General features: G+C 33.9%; 1 long non-coding RNA gene across 1 annotated transcript; it reads right to left on the bottom strand.

Moving 5' to 3' along the window:
- Window positions 1-3,540: 3,540 nt before the first annotated feature.
- LOC127867786 (uncharacterized) lies at window positions 3,541-6,429 on the bottom strand. Its single transcript, XR_008043657.1, has 3 exons — window positions 6,208-6,429; window positions 4,428-4,513; window positions 3,541-3,662 (listed from the first exon to the last, which is right to left on the bottom strand). It is a non-coding gene; the product is annotated as an uncharacterized LOC127867786 (long non-coding RNA).
- Between the last annotated feature and the right edge of the window lie 10,340 nt (window positions 6,430-16,769).

Genomic DNA, 16,769 nt, shown 5'->3' with positions numbered 1-16,769 from the left:
TCTAAGCAATCAATTTTGAAGTATTTGGGAGCAAATTATGAAATACCACAATGTGCTTTTAACAGCTGACCCTTATTGATATTACAGTACAATTTAATACAACAAATACACTTCAAAAAGTTTGTTGTTGACATACTTGATACCATTTAATATTTTTTTGACCAAAATTTGGAAATTAGTGTTGTTATTTTATTTACAAATGCTTCAAAATTGATAATAAACGTGTTTTCAATATAATATTAAACACGGTTTAATTCAGAGAGCAGGATAGTATATGAACTAAATATCGAGATAAAAAAAATTATTTAGTTAAAACCTTCCTATGGACATTTTTAGGTCCCATTTGGAAAAAATACACTTTTTTTCCATTGGGAATGAGGCCAAATACCGGCCTTGCATTTGAACAAAACAAACTGTACCGAGAAAAATTGCAGATTGTGAAGTCATACATATGTGAACACAAGAGTTTTATAATCATAATTATGGCCTCCTGGCGTGTCAATCCTTTGTTGGCTTACACTTAGCAGTGTGTTCTTTACATTTCCATTTCCAATGGGAAAAAGTGTAATAGAATTATATCCTTGTATAATTAACCCGATAAACCAATAATAAACTTGATTGGACAAGTTTTGCATTTTTGGGGGAAAATTTCGGTCAGATTTTTTGGAAAAATGTTCCTTTTTGCCATTGGGAAGCAGCCCGTAAGAGGCTGTTATTTCGTGCAAAAGAAATCACTGCATGGTTTCATCTGATACATGGTTAAGTATATTAGATCAAACCTGCAGTTTGTTCCTACCTTAATGAGAAGCCCCTCAAATCTGTTGGGCACTGTCATGGCCCCGTTTCCAGGGTTTCACCAGTAATAACTGTCGCATTTGCTCACTCTTGGCCACATCACATGCCAGTTGTCCTGAATAGTAGAAGACACAGTTGTTATTTTCAGCGATTATTTTGCCCACGTGGGAAAAGTACCGGTACCTAAAAGTAAACAACAAAAGGCAATACACTCTCTATTCTATGTTTTCCATACCCTTCCCATGTTTTTTTAACCGTTTATCACTTAGATATGTATTTTGACGTATTTGTAGTCCTTTAGAAAGTTACCTTTAATTAAAGAATTTTCCTACTAGATTCAAGTTTTAAAGACTTTATTGTCAACCTTAAGACACTTATGAGCAGCAAACAGCATAAAACCTGAACAGATGCGAGTTAATCGCAGGCTGTTCTGGTTTTATGCTGTTTGAACATAGCCAATTTCACTTTGCCTCTGAGTGGGAAAGGGTTAAACCTATTGACGAGGCATAAATATCAAAGAAAATCCCTTTCTCCAAAAATACCCAACTTAATTAATCATTATCATGTGACATTCTATGTAAGGCAGTGCCTGATATCTTCTGTTAGCCTGTGCCTGATATTTTCTGTTAGCCTGTGCCTGATATTTTCTGTTAACATGTGCTTGATAGTTTCTGTTAGCCTGTGTCTGATATTCTCTGTTAGCCTACATGTATTATGTCATATGTTACTCTTCATGTCTAAAATTTTCTATTAGCATTTGTGTCAGACATTTCTGGTTAGCCTATATATCTGACATAATATGTTATTCAATGCTTGCAACATTCTCTGTCAGTCTTCAAGTTTGACAATCTCTGTTTGCATGTGTACATGACATTCTCCTCTAGCCTTAACAGAGGGGGTAATCACGGGAAAAGCCAGATGGGGTAGCCCTATCCAAGACAGGTATATTTCAAAGTTGTATACCCTTTATTACTTGTATTAATTGTTAAAATGCAGCTGACTTTCCAGCAATATCAGTAATAAAGTTATTAGTGCTTATTTTATATAAATATGTGCTCTTTGTCTCAACTTTACTCGCTGCAAATTTTCTTAGCAGGATGACCTTATAACAGCTAAAATAAGAAAATTTGCAGGGAATAACTTCGGGTTATAGAGCAAACATTAAAACCATATTAATGCTAATCACTTTATTGCCAATATGGCTGGCAAGTGAGCGGCATTTTAAAAATTTATAAAATTAAAACAGATTATAAAACGGCAAAATACCTGTCTCGGCATGGATGATGCAATCTTGTTCGTCATGTGACCTCTGCTAAATATCTTATATTCTCAGTCAGTCTATCTGTCCTACATTCTGGGTTAGTCCAGATATCAGCTATCCTGTATTAGACTTTTCGTCTGAAATAACTCTTGTCTAGCCTTCATATCATATCATTCTTTTTTCGGCGTAAGCTGTATTAAGCCAGCTTTTCACCCTGACTTGACCTTTGTAAGGGTCCAATAATACACAAATAAAATTTCCCGCGGCTAGGTACGAATGAATACACTTCATTTATTCCATTGGCTGATTTGAGTATAACACCAGAACATTGGAAACATATCCGCGTCTTTGTAACACTGTTTTACTGCATGAAACAATTTTATCTCTAATGAAAAGGCTCAATAGATAGAACAGTTTTACAATCAATTTTCGACATAAATACAGTTTGTGCGTTCACCTTTTATTTTCAGAGAATTACCAGCGCAAAAGCGTTTATACTAAAGGCTATGTTGTCATATTTAATACTTACTTGCATTGCATTTCAACCCGCGAGGTTTCGGGTCAATAAGCGGCTATTTGTGAAAGTCATAGTTTATATACAGTTCATCGTCGGAGTTCGCAGAAGGGGTTGCGATCATTGTGTTACACCGGTCTTACTGACAATAACGTAGTGACTGTAATGCATTGCATTCCAATCCGCAAGGTATCAAGGTCAGTTTGTCAGTTTGCGGTCAGTTGCAGAAATCTTTATATAAACGCCGTCTCGTAAACTTTGTGCACTTGAAGTCTGTTTTGATCAGAAAGATACTAAATAAAGATATTCGGCGATATTATTGTGGTATGTCAATCATCGATTTTTAATATGGTTTCAACATTGGCATGATAAGGACCAATTTTGATAAAATTAATTAGAAATATTTATCAATTTAGACCAGTTTATTAAGCATGAGCACAATAATTCACTATACTATAATTATGCAATTAAATAAGATTCGAGTATTGCCGGCTGACCTATATGCACTCGTTTATTTTCATGTTTCTTGTGTTTTTCTACTCTGTAAATATAGATATCTGAGTAATAATATCACATAAAGCATAATAAGCCACGAAATCTGGCGCAACACCCCGTAATTGATTTGCTTATGATGTAGCTAAGAACTGCGCAGAAAAAAGGCATCCGCTACTTTTTATCTCATAGAGATAACTTTTGATCGTTCATAAACATCGACCACAATCAACGCCGTATATCTTTTTTAAAGATATTTCTTGTTTATCATGTGTCTGACATTCATTGTTAGACTTTTTTTAACCTTCTGTATTATCATTGATTCCCTATTAGCTTGGATGTCATTGTTTCTCTGTAAGCATATGTTTCTGAAATACCATTCTAGCCTATGTTTATAAAATTCCGTGTAAGCCTACATTTCTTATATTCTGTGTTAGCCTCATTTTTTTTTATTTTGTGTAAGTACATATTTTTTATATCAATAACCTGTTGGAGCAGGAACACTGCGACGTCTTTCTGACCAAACTGGGCTGCTATGTGTAGTGCAGAGTTACCAAAACTGTCCAGGCACCCTACACTGTTCACCTTGCCGCTGCTGACCTGGTTATTCAAAGGTCAAGGATATTCCACGTCACCACGAGGTCAAGGTGGTATAAAAGATGGTAAAACCAAGAACATAATATTTGATGAATAAACATTCAGTGTAATTATTTTGATTATACCACTACTAATGCTTATAATGATACTGATTATAATAATAACAATGATAATAATAATAATTACAAGAACTTCGCGGTCAGAGAAAAATACCCCCCCCCCCCCCGAAAAAAGCAACAACAACAGGGCCTGGACACAGGAATTTATGCAACAAAACTGACCATCATATTAGTGTGACTTAGCCACTTGAATAAGTTTTTAGTTGACACAGAAATATGCACTTCTATTAAATCATCGTTAGAGTAAATGAGTTGAGAATATTATAATATTATAACTAGGGGTCATATTGTGTCCAAGGCCAATGCACATGTGAGGTATCAAGCCAATCGGTAGCTCGTTGACAAGTTTTTTTATCAAAAAACATTTTCACACTTATTGTGACAGTGACCTTTGACCTAGCAACCCCAATTTTCAGTAGGGGTCATCTACTGTCCAAGGCCAATGCATATGTGAAGTATCAAGCCTATAATATTGGTAATAAAAATTATTATTATAATCAAAATAATTATTTTTATCATCATTACTATTAATTACACTAGGTTTAAATGAATTTCATTTAGTATGATGTCCAATAGACAGAATTTCAGCAAAGCTTTGCAGGTGGAGCTGTTCAATGGAGCTAACATGAGGGACAAACACATTTCTCACTAAATCTTTTATTTTCTCCACTTCCCCATGCCTGACAGACGACATTATCTCCTCTTCGACACGACTGGTTTCATGGACTTCTGCGGCTGTAATAATAACGTTATAATTATCAGGAGTCTTGTTATGGGAAATCTGGGCTTACCGTAAAACGCTGTGGATACCGCGCATCTACTTTTTGAAACAAAACATCAGGTAAAAAAAGTGCGCCTTATACACAACATTTTACAGAAATACGTGTTCGTTAATTGTCGTCCAAGAAAAGCATGTGCTGTCCGCACTAGTCGTATTAATCAGAAACACCACTTTCCCCTGTTTGTGTAACACGCATGCCCCCCATGTCAGTTGTAGTGGCAGCCATTATGTGAATACGTTAGAGTATGGTACTGCTTCAGGTCATTGTGACCTTGACCTTTAACCTAGTGATCTGAACATCAATAGGGGTCATCTGGAAGTCATGATCAATGTACCTATGAAATTTAATGATCCTAGGCGTAAGCGTTCTTGAGTTTTTAACCGGAAACAATTTGGTTGACAGACCGACAGACGGACCGACCGCCATGTGCAAAACAATATACCCCCTTTTCTTCGAAGGGGGCATAAAATACATCCTTTAAACGAAAAAAAGTGTAGTCCCTGATTAGCCTTTGCAGACAGCAAATGCTAATCCGGGAAGTCACTTTACGAACATGCATAAAAATACTTGCATTAAGCCCAGTTTCCCCAGAACAAGGTTCATTTCCGTAAGAAATTATTCAGATGCACTGACTTTTAAGACAACTAGAAATGAGTAACAACAACTGACGCCCCGACAATAGATGTTTGGCCAATGACTTATCGAGTTTTTTTAGCCCATGCCTTACAGTTTCCAACTCCTTTGAGATATCATTCGAACAAAATGTTATTGTTCTAAACAAGTTACGTGAAGAGTGGGAAATAAATGCTGACTCTAGAGTGTTAACAGGGAAAATGTTTGAGTCTTTTCCTGAACCAGTAATTGGTGTCTTTGGGAGAGTTCTACCGAAAGCTTCAAGTGAGTGGATCAAACCAATGACCTCCCAGTCACTAGGAAGACACCATATCCACTATGTACCTCAAGAGCGTTTCAAAAAGCAATAGGCTTTCAATGCAATCAAGCTAAAGGAGGACGCCTATCACTTTGACAATCAGACATATGGACCAGTGCAAATTCTTAATTCCACTCTATTGTTGCATAAAAATACATGTAAATTAAACCCTCGCTCTCGAAGATAAATATATATGCAAGATAAGCATTACAATATTATTAAGTCAGCATGCATTAAAACAAATTAGTAAATGGTATATAACCATACAAAATGATGCAATCTGTTAAAACATTTGTATTGATTTCTAGTACTAATGTATTTTTTATCATATACTGTAAAGTCATTTTTATTTGTTGTCATTCAATTTCATCTTAAAAAAAGACTTTTTTTGTGGGCACATCAATTCATAGATTTCTGATTTAAAAAAGAAAAGAAAAGGAATTTGCATTGAACATTTTCCCGATGTGTTTGTGTTAAAAACATGGATCAGTACACTCAGTCCCACAAATTTGTGGGATAACAATGATTTTATGGTATTTTCATCTTTTAAGCAATAAGCAGTGATTTTTTCCCCAATATACTTTACAGCCTGTGCATTTTTTGATTGGGACAATAAGCGTGATAAGCCATGAAATTGGGAAAAATGAAACATTAATTTCCTTTTGAACATGTAAAAGAATAAAAAGCATAAATCTGTTTATTTAACAATAACTTACCTTCAATGAGTTGTATTATTTCCGGGTTATGTGTCAATGATTTCGCAGTGTGACCCTCAGGGTTCAGCACTGACACATCAGCACCATTTTGAAGCAACACTGTAACAACCTCCTGCAATCATGCATTGGATATTAACTATTTACTTTTTTTAAACTGTCAAAACATGTATAGACTTATGCTTGGAGGTACCATAAAGTTACAAACAAAATAAATTAATTAAGGACAATAAGTTACCATATCTCTGTATTTTGAATTATACGCTTATTAATTGAATTAATTCATGCACATTATAGGGAAATATTAATGATTTGAAAATTTTTAAAATTAAATCGTATAATCCATTTATATTTGAAAATGTCTATTTTACTAATAATTTGTCAAAATTAATAAACAAAACAGGTAAAACTTCATATAATGATTGTTGAAAAAACACATTCCAAGATTAATGTCTTTTACCAACTTTACGTCTTATTCTTTAAGAACAGCATTTTTTTGCGAAAAGTACCGATACCAGCTTGATTGGGAAAATGTGTGTGTGAATAACCCTGAAATTGGGAAAATTATTGTGGTGAAGTCTTCATTTTGGGAAATAGGTGTATTTGATTTTTGCTTCCAAATACTTTAAAACTAACTGTTGTCAAGTTGTCAGTATCATATTTACTAAGTTCAAGCCATAGAGCTGCATAGGGAAACTTACTAAATGTTGCACTTTATTTATTTTTTAAAAAACACCTTCAATGAGGATTTTTTTGACAGCAGTTGGCAAATGTGTATTTTTTTCCTATTTGAGAAAGTGCTGTTTTCTGGTACTTTATAAAGAAGGAAAAAAATCGCTGAAGAATCTGCAGATGCTCACCAGTCTGTCGGTGTGGGCAGCTTTGTGTAAGGCCGTGTCCCCAGTGTTGTTAACTTCATTCACATTAGCACCATACTGCAAAACAACAAACAACTGTACTGCAAAACAACAAAGTGGTAAAGGGTTAAATAAGTATCTAAGTGGTAAAGGGTTAAATACGTATCTAAGTGGTAAAGGGTTAAATACGTATATAAGTGGTAAAGGGTTAAATACGTATATAAGTGGTAAAGGGTTAAATACGTATCTAAGTGGTTAAGGGTTAAATACGTAACTAAGTGGTAAAGGGTTAAATATGTATCTTAGTGGTAAAGGGTTAAATACGTATATAAGTGGTAAAGGGTTAAATACGTATCTAAGTGGTAAAGGGTTATATACGTATCTAAGTGGTAAAGGGTTAAATATGTATCTAAATGGTAAAGGGTTAAATACGTATCTATGTGGTAAAGAGTTAATTACGTATCTAAGTGGTAAAGGGTTAAATACGTATCTAAGTGGTAAAGGGTTAAATAAATTTATTTAATTTTTGTTGCTTTCGTGGTTTGACAGGAACATGAATTCAACACAAACAAAAAATCGAAAATAACCGACAAAAATATCCTTTTTTTAAAATCAGAAATCCGCCAATTAAAGTGTTCATTAAAACGTACCTTTTTTGAAACACAACTCAATTTCATGCCAATAAATATAACTAATTTTTAAGTTTTTGGATTTTGATTTTTCTCCAGAAAAATATATTGATCAAAATTGTGTGTGTGTTTTACACACGAGTGTATATTATATTTTCCAAAACGAGAAATGTGTGTAAGACACGTATGCCCTTGACTTGCAGTAATGTCCTCCCTGTGACCTCGACCTTGACAGTTGATCTCTTGCTTTGAAAATCATTAAAAAGGACCTTTTCACGCTTTGATAAATTGACAAAATAAAAAAATTGTTTCAGATTTGCAAATTTTCGTTGTAGTTATAATATTTGTGAGGGAAAAGTAATACTAAACATTTACCATCCTCTAAACTAACCATTATATGCATCCTTTGATAATTAAAAAACCCTGAACATTATAAAGCGTTGCAACACGAAACGGTTGAATAATTTGGAGAGTTCTGTTGTTGTCGTTATAATTTGTGACACTATTAAGATTGCCTATATAAAGTATAAAATACATCACTTATTGTATGAGCACGGAATTGCCGAGTGGTCTTAACGTTAGATTTTAACCCCAGGGGCATTTGGTTCAAGCCCAGTTGAGGGTTACTTTGTTTTCTTTCTTTAATTTTATTATTGTTTTTTACTGAAGCTTTTTAGATCCAATGTTTACATTTATCAATATTAAGCATTTATTGACAAACTTCCATACATGCTACAATCTGTGAAAAGGCCCCTTTAAAGGTCACCCTTTGTCAAGGCATACCAGCATACTAATTTATATAATCCTACACGTTTTCTAGATATTGTTTGTAAGCAATTTTCATGTTACAAGCCATGCAACTTTGATCTTTGACCTGTGGACCTCAAAATCAATAGACATCTTTCTTTTCTCCCTAGTTACAAGCAAAGCTGTTTTCATGATCATAGGTCAAAGTGATAGGCGTCCTCCCTTACTCCCAAGGAACCATCATACCAATTTGCATGGTAGTATGTAAACAAGAGCTGTGTTTGTGAAACACAATGCCCCCTACTGCGCGTTGAAGCCATATATTTGACCTTTGACCATGAAAAATGACCTTGACCTTACACCATTCAAAATGTGCAGCTCCATGAGATACACATGCATGACAAATATCAAGTTTGCTATCTTCAATATTGCAAAAGTTATGACCAAGGTTAATGTTTTGGGACAGACACACACATACAATGACAGACAGGCAAAAACAAAATACCCCCGATCATTCGATCTGGGGGCATAAAAAGTTCTCTAGATTATATAATCATTCGGAAATGGCTTATGGACTTACACACAAACGGAGGGACTGACTAACAAGAGAAAATTGGGGAGGGGGGGGGGGGCGAAAATGTTATTGAAAGTTGGGGTGCATATTTTATGTGTAAGATCAATTTACACAAATTTCTTAAAATCCTAAAATGTGTTGTTCTTCTCATGTTCTATCGAAAATATAAATGTAGAAATAATATAAATATACAATAATATATAATAATAATATAATAATCTTATTAATATAATAATATTAATAATTAAATAATAATAATTTAATAATTATTATATTAATATTAAGTATATAATGAAAATATAATATAACAATATACTATTATATATATTTATATATATGATATAATCATATAAATGTGGGTATATTAAACCTGACCTTTAACAGTGTTTTGACAGTGTCTGTATGAACGAAATAAGCAGCTAAATGCAGTGCAGTCTACCCTCTATTAGACTTCTGGCAGCCTGGGTAAAATAACAAAAAAAAATTAGCTTATAAGCCTGATTTAGTTTATACTTTCCGGTGGTTTATAGAAAAATATCAGTAAATTAAAACTGATAATTCACTGTTTTAAACAGTGAAACATAACGGTGAAAATTAACAATAATTGTAACTGTTTTACTGTGAAATTACATCATTTTTTTGACGAAATGACGTCATTATTCCAGCGAAATACTCATTTACAATGTTAATAAACGGTGAAAAAAAAGCATAAAATAAAAAGAAAATTTGTTGGCTGCACTACTCGGGAAAATATTATTTCCTATGATCACTTCGTGATTTAAAATCAATATTCACAGAATCCAACAAATATCCTTATATATTTAACTCAAACAATGTCAACTTTTTCCACCGAGTATAATAGTAGGGAAAATAGTAGGAAATTTAAACTGACCTGAATTAATTTGCAACTAATGATACCTTTAATTACAGTTAATGTCTACATGTACAGTGCCGGCCTGTCGACTCTGTATAGTATATCACAGATGATGCTCATCTGTCCACGTCTTGCACACAACAACAACGACTACTCCAGCGAGACATCATCATCGGATTCCGACGTACCCTCTGACATTCTGAGCACGTAAGTTCCTAGCCTTGCTTTTTGGACAATTCTTCAGTCTGCTATATGAAGATTATGGCGAGATGCCTATAACAAACTGAAATGTTATTTTAATTATAGCGAGCCCGGTGCAAAATTTCCATTGAATCCAAAGCCTACCACTTATTGAAACACTCCAAAACAGAACAGTATATTGCTGAGAGTGACTCAGAAAAAATAAAATAGCTTTGATTTTTCAGGAGAAATTATTGAAAATCTCTTTCTTGTAGCATTCATCTCAGTTTTATAGAGAACCACGCTAGTGTTCTGACAATCATGTTTTAAAAACCCAGCTGCAACAACTTCCTCCCCCAGCTTACTTTAACGGTGTCAGGATTACTGGTAGGAGTGCCTGACGTTTACTAAACAGTTTCGTGGGGGGGGGAGGTTAAGTGTGCATTCTGATCAGATAATAAAGGGCATGGTAGGGATGTGATTATGGGACAGCAGGGAGCTTCACCGGTCTGTTAAGGCCTTGCTGGAGCACTGCTTACTAGTGATTCATGGGCGCAGGATTTGAGTCTGCAACAAATCTGAGTCAAACTATACCTCCTTGGTTTAATTAAGTCTCAATCTTTGAGGACCCGGGTTCATTCCCCTTTATGTGAGTTTAATACATAAGACTTGTTTTGGGAAAACTGGGCCTCATGCATGTGGGTAAAGTGTTGTCCCGAACTAGACTCTGCTGTTAGCACACGCTAATCAGGGACAACACTTCCCGCTTTAATTGATTTTTTCGTTTAAAGGAAGTCTGTTCTAAACAAAATCCAGTTTAGACAAAAAGTGTTCTTGCAGATTAACCAGTTCAAACTGCACAGGCTTATCCAGGCCAACACTCTAAGCACATGCATTAAGCCTAGTTTTCCCAGAACGAAGCTCATATTGTTGTTGCCATTACGTATTGGATATGGTGTCCACATAACCACCTGGTTGTCAAAGGTTCTATCCCCACCATGAGAGCTTTCTTTAGAGTTTTCCCCAAGACACCAAGTACTGGTTCTACCCAGGAAATTGACTTCCAACAATCGGCGAATCAACTTTTACAGGGACCTTTACTATAGTTTATTCCGACCCCTGGCTTTTGATGCAATCTAGCTATATAATAAATAGGTTTTAACTAATTACATAAGGTTACATGAAGACAAGTATCTTACCTCAGGCTGTGAATGCACAAAATCACTATAACTCCAAACTGATTAAAAGGTAACTTTGGATTTAATTTTTTTATTGTTGTGTTTTCAAAAATGTATAATATGCTGTCGTTTACCAAACAGAAAACCTGGTACTTAAAGCTATTGTGATCGAAGCAATGTACTTGTATCTTAAAATAGGAACGCCTTTCAACATCACGTGAATCTGTCAGGAAAATGTCAAACTGGTCACATTTCAATTAACTCAATTACTGGAGAATTAAGTTCACCAAATAGTTCTCTCAAATTAATGCACTCAACAGGTAAGTCTACCATTAAAACTCGCTTAATAACATTATGCTTCACTTAGTAATACTTCAGTTTCGTCAAATAAATACAAAACAGGAAATCGAGTTCAATTAGCAGACGATTAACGTGAGGCCCTGCTTTGTGGACCTTCATGTGAATATCATTGAAATGATTTGATGTGGTTTTCGTGCAAAAAATGCATTTTATCGAGTGTTTTCGTGTTGTTTCAAAACATTATAATGTGATTGAATTTGATATTCATTTTGCCCTTTTTTGATAATTAGAACTCGAGTAGTTCTCGAGTACTACTGTAGTAGTAGTAGTGGTAGTAGAAGTAGTAGTAGTCGTCGTTGTTGTTGTTGTTGTTGTAGTATCAGTAGTAGTAGTAGTAGTAGTAGTAGTAGTAGTAGTAGTAGTAGTAGTAGTAGTAGTAGTAGTTGTAGTAGTAGTAGTAGTAGTAGTAGTAGTAGTAGTAGTAGTAGTAGCAGCAGTAGAAGTATTAGTATCAGTAGTAGTAGTAGTAGTAGTAGTAGTAGTAGTAGTAGTAGTAGTAGTAGTAGTAGTAGTAGTAGTAGTAGTAGTAGTAGAAGTAGTAGTAGTAGTAGCAGGAGTAGTAGTAGTAGTAGTAGTAGTAGTAGTAGTAGTAGTAGTAGTAGTAGTAGTAGTAGTAGTAGTAGAAGTAGTAGTAGTAGTAGTAGTAGAAGTAGTAGCAGTAGTAGTAGTAGTAGTAGTAGTAGTAGTAGTAGCAGCAGTAGAAGTAGTAGTATCAGTAGTAGTAGTAGTAGTAGTAGTAGTAGTAGTAGTAGTAGTAGTAGTAGTAGTAGTAGTTGTAGTAGTAGTAGTAGTAGTTGTAGTAGTAGTAGTAGTAGTTGTAGTAGTAGTAGTAGTAGTAGTTAGTAGTAGTAGTAGTAGTAGTAGTAGTAGTAGTAGTAGTAGTAGTAGTAGTAGTAGTAGTAGTAGTAGTAGTAGTAGTAGTAGTAGTAGTAGTAGTAGTAGTAGTAGTAGTAGTAGTAGTAGTAGTAGTAGTAGTAGTAGTAGTAGTAGTAGTAGTAGTAGTAGTAGTAGTAGTAGTAGTAGTAGTAGTAGTAGTAGTAGTAGTAGTAGTAGTAGTAGTAGTAGTAGTAGTAGTAGTTGTAGTATTAAGTAGTGACCTTATTTCCTTTTTGTAGATTTAACAAAAATGTATTCCATTTATAAACGTATACCTTGAAGAAACCTCTTGGGCAAAATCCATCAAGAACAAGTGATACTTTTTATGTCAACGTTTTCCTTGCCATAATATTGTTTCCGAATCGATAAGTGTTCATTTAATACAAAACAGCAACGTTTTCCACCGTGTGGGTTACACTTTTATCCGCGATGACAACTATTCCGTAACACAAACGTTAACAAACTTCAACTATCTATTGAATTGGTTCCGAAACAATGTATTTTATCACATCGTGTAACCCCAAATCCTAAACAATTGCAGTAATATAAGACTATGGTGGCCTTGGATCACGGCACTCTTGCCTTACGGGCATCTACTCACACACTTTGAATTTAAAAATTTAGCAATGATTACTGAAAACGGTTCAGTTTTGAGTGCCTCTGTACTTTGGGGGAATCGAAGTATCCTCAGTAAATTTAATTAGCCCGCTTTGATGAATAACAGTTCCACTTATATTCGACGGGGTGAGAATCGAACTGGGATACCATGGTCGTTCAAGAAAACGACACAAAAAGAAACATGTGCAAAAACCACAAAGCCATTTTAAAGAGTTAATCTACAAAAAGGGGCGACGTCTCTGTAAGCTGTTGGATGCATATGGATAATCAGGTAACGTCTTCGGAGTGGGCATAAAAGTTTTATCATCACGTATGTATGGGGGATATACAATGCAGAACAAGCAGTTTAATTATATTATTATGATGATGCAGGTTGGGTATGAAAAATCAATTTGTTTGATTTTACTGTATGCACATATCTGCTCAGAGGAATACAGACTTAGAATTATCCCTGATTATAATACACCGCTCTCATTCTATCATCTTTTCATCGTTGGTTCATCAAACATAAATTGTACGGCTGGTTGGTTTCAGGAAGATGTACGATCTGTATTTTATGCACTTTTTTTATTTCTAACCTAATAACAAAAACATGCATATCCTAATTAAGACAGAGGTGGCATTAACTTGTATATAGGTACGCAAAGCAATACATAGTACAAACGAATGCATCTGTGTACATACTCAGCAGCATGCATGCTGTATGTAAAATATATATTTTTAATAGCAAAGTTGTGTACATGGGTTTGGTTATATACTTGCAAATACAATGTGCGATGTGAGAATTTCAATCAACATAATTCCAGCTATTTTGCCTTATTTAAAATTCGTTAAATACATGAAGGAACCTATTTTAAAAACTTTTTTTTGTAGCAAACATTTAAAAAAGAAATGCTATACACTCGCTATTTATAACAACACGGTGTTTTAAATAACAACACCTTATATAAACTCGTGAGCAGTTGCTTCGTATGATACACTGTGTAATTTGTGGAGCTAAAGCACATCTGTTTGATGCCCTCTTTAATTATTTGAAATTCATTCGAATCGATTGTAGATTCTTGAATAGCAAAACTCGAGATAATGCAGGGACTTTTCATATCCAAAGTGTTTTTGAAATCCTGTAAAGTATGAATAAATCATTTTTGTTATACTAGTGCGTATTTCCATTGATTAATTTGTATTATCCTATATAGAAATATTATGCAACTTTATCCATTTTCATAAAACAGAAAGCCAATATCTATGAAAGAAGCTTTTCGTTCTCTGTTACGTCGGAGCGGGAAGTCTACAGTTTGAGTTACTGACAGAGTTAATTCATAGTGGCTGATACCTGTACGTGTTATGCATTTCAAAACATATTGCATTTAATTGACTCAGGACAAATGGTCCATGTGTTTTATTAGCAACTACTTAATGAAAATATCTATAAATCTATACATATTAAATCAGTAACATTGCCTTCTTTACCTACATTAATTTGATAGATCAAACATTAATAAAAAACAACATATTGCAGATATTTTGATGCATTATTGTATGACTAGTACTCGTTTGGGAGGAAGTAGTTACACTGTCGTATATCGTTCTTCTGCTGAAGGAAAAAACACACAAGTACCTGATGTCAAACATAATATAGTTAACTTTACCACATAGCCGCTCGTAGCAGTTCATGATGTGATATGTACGACTAAACTATGGCTATAGCATTACACAAAAATATTTTGAAATTTTTTTACCAGTATATATGGAGCAATACTTTTTTCTATAAAATTATAGCTGCCGTACGCATTTTAAATTATATGGCTGACAATTCGAAAGAATTGAAGGATGGAGTTCTGAAGCAGAGATTTCTATATACTTGATAATAACAAAATTACTGGGTCACATCAAAACAAATACAATTAATACTACTACTACTACTACTAATAATATTATTATTATGTTATTATTAGTAGAAGTAGTAGTTTTATCATGAAAATAATAGTGTAATTTTAATTTTAATAATAACATTAAAATAAATATCATATACAAATTGCGTTTAAAACAATATATAAACAAAAGAAACGAGTATCCGCAATCTCAAACAGTCGGCCTTTAGTCTTTGTTGATAAACATTGTTTTTCCCGAAATATATCGTGAATGTTTTGCAATTTAAGGACCGTAATCCATTGATGTTACTTGCTTTTGGACAGTTTACTTGCCGTGTGTGTGTCAGAACAAGTCCCGTGTTGGTAAGATTCCAGAGCACGGACGTATGAATCCATTTCAAATCTATATCTATATTGCGCAGAATTAATTCAAGCGAAACACACACAAACTTTCCTTTAAATATTATACCTTGTCTTTCTTAGATGATACACTTTTAATTGTTCTTTTGGAAAATTTATAATAGCAAGTGATTTAATCGCTCTCCTGAAATTAAGTATGTTGTAATTAAAAGACATATGTTTCAACGTGCATATTTTTGAAGTTAAAAACACGCATATACACAAACAATCAATAATATATATCATCTTCAAAGACTGGCTCTAAGCGAGGAATAACTGCAGCACTAAGTTGAGTCAACTAATACATGACTCTACAAGAATATGTGATACTTCGTCTACAACTATAGATTTGATTTTAGTGTCTGATCCTGACAAAATATCTCAATCCGGTGTTATTGACACGTCTTTCAGTGACCATTGTATGATTTTTTGTACGCGAAAGACACATAAGACAGCAATTGGTGTTCATAATATTTCAACACGTTACATAAAAAACTATAGCAAAGAGGATTTTCAAGCTAATTTATTAGCTGCTGAATAGACTCCAGTTATTTTTAGTAATAATTCATAAGATGCATGGGAACAGTTTAAGAATATGTTGATGTCAATTGTAGACAATAATTCATCTGTTAAGAAATTGAGAATAAAGCAAAGGACAGAACCTTGGATTTGTTCAGATATTTTGAATTCAATAATTGAGAGATTCAAAGCTTTTTCTAAATATAAGAAAAACAAAAGTGATGACACTTTTAATTAAAATTTTACGTAATCAGACTCAAGACCTAATTAGTATAGCCAAGAAAAAATTGTTTGCAGAGGCTCTTAAAGAAAATAAAAATGATTCCAAGTCACTTTGGAGAATTCTAAATGATATTGGCTTACCATCAAAGAAAGCTTTTTCTTCCTCTACTTTAAGGTTCATGTAGAGGCTTCATTTTGAAAAATGTGGGACCCCTAGCATTGAACTCAAATTTGACTAAAGGAAGAGTGCCACATTGAAAATGTATACATATATGCTTTAAAGGATGTTTTTCCTTCAAACTGCTACCAATTGTGTACATCAACGTATCATAACATCCACAAAATCAATCAAAATACAAAGCGATTTTAACACTAAAATAAACATTATTTTCAAAAATCTGAATCATGTTTATTCCACGTATTTCGGCGGAAAATTATATAACTAGTGAATAATATCGACATTGACGAGGGCAAGTTACGCTTAAATAGTAAAAAAAGTTTACATATCTAGAAATATCAAAACTCGAACACATGTCATTTCATCACCATGGGGGAGGCCATTTTTAAATCAATAAAATAGAAAGAAACATGCTAAAAACTCACTCATCGCCTAATTGACATTCCAAACGGTTGACGATGACAAATGCATTGGATTGTAATC

The sequence above is a fragment of the Dreissena polymorpha genome, chromosome 1 (genome assembly GCF_020536995.1).
Source record: "Dreissena polymorpha isolate Duluth1 chromosome 1, UMN_Dpol_1.0, whole genome shotgun sequence".
Taxonomy (NCBI): Eukaryota; Metazoa; Mollusca; class Bivalvia; order Myida; family Dreissenidae; genus Dreissena; species Dreissena polymorpha.
The sequence above is the reverse complement of the archived record's forward strand: the minus strand, read 5'-3'. Positions and strand labels throughout refer to the sequence as shown.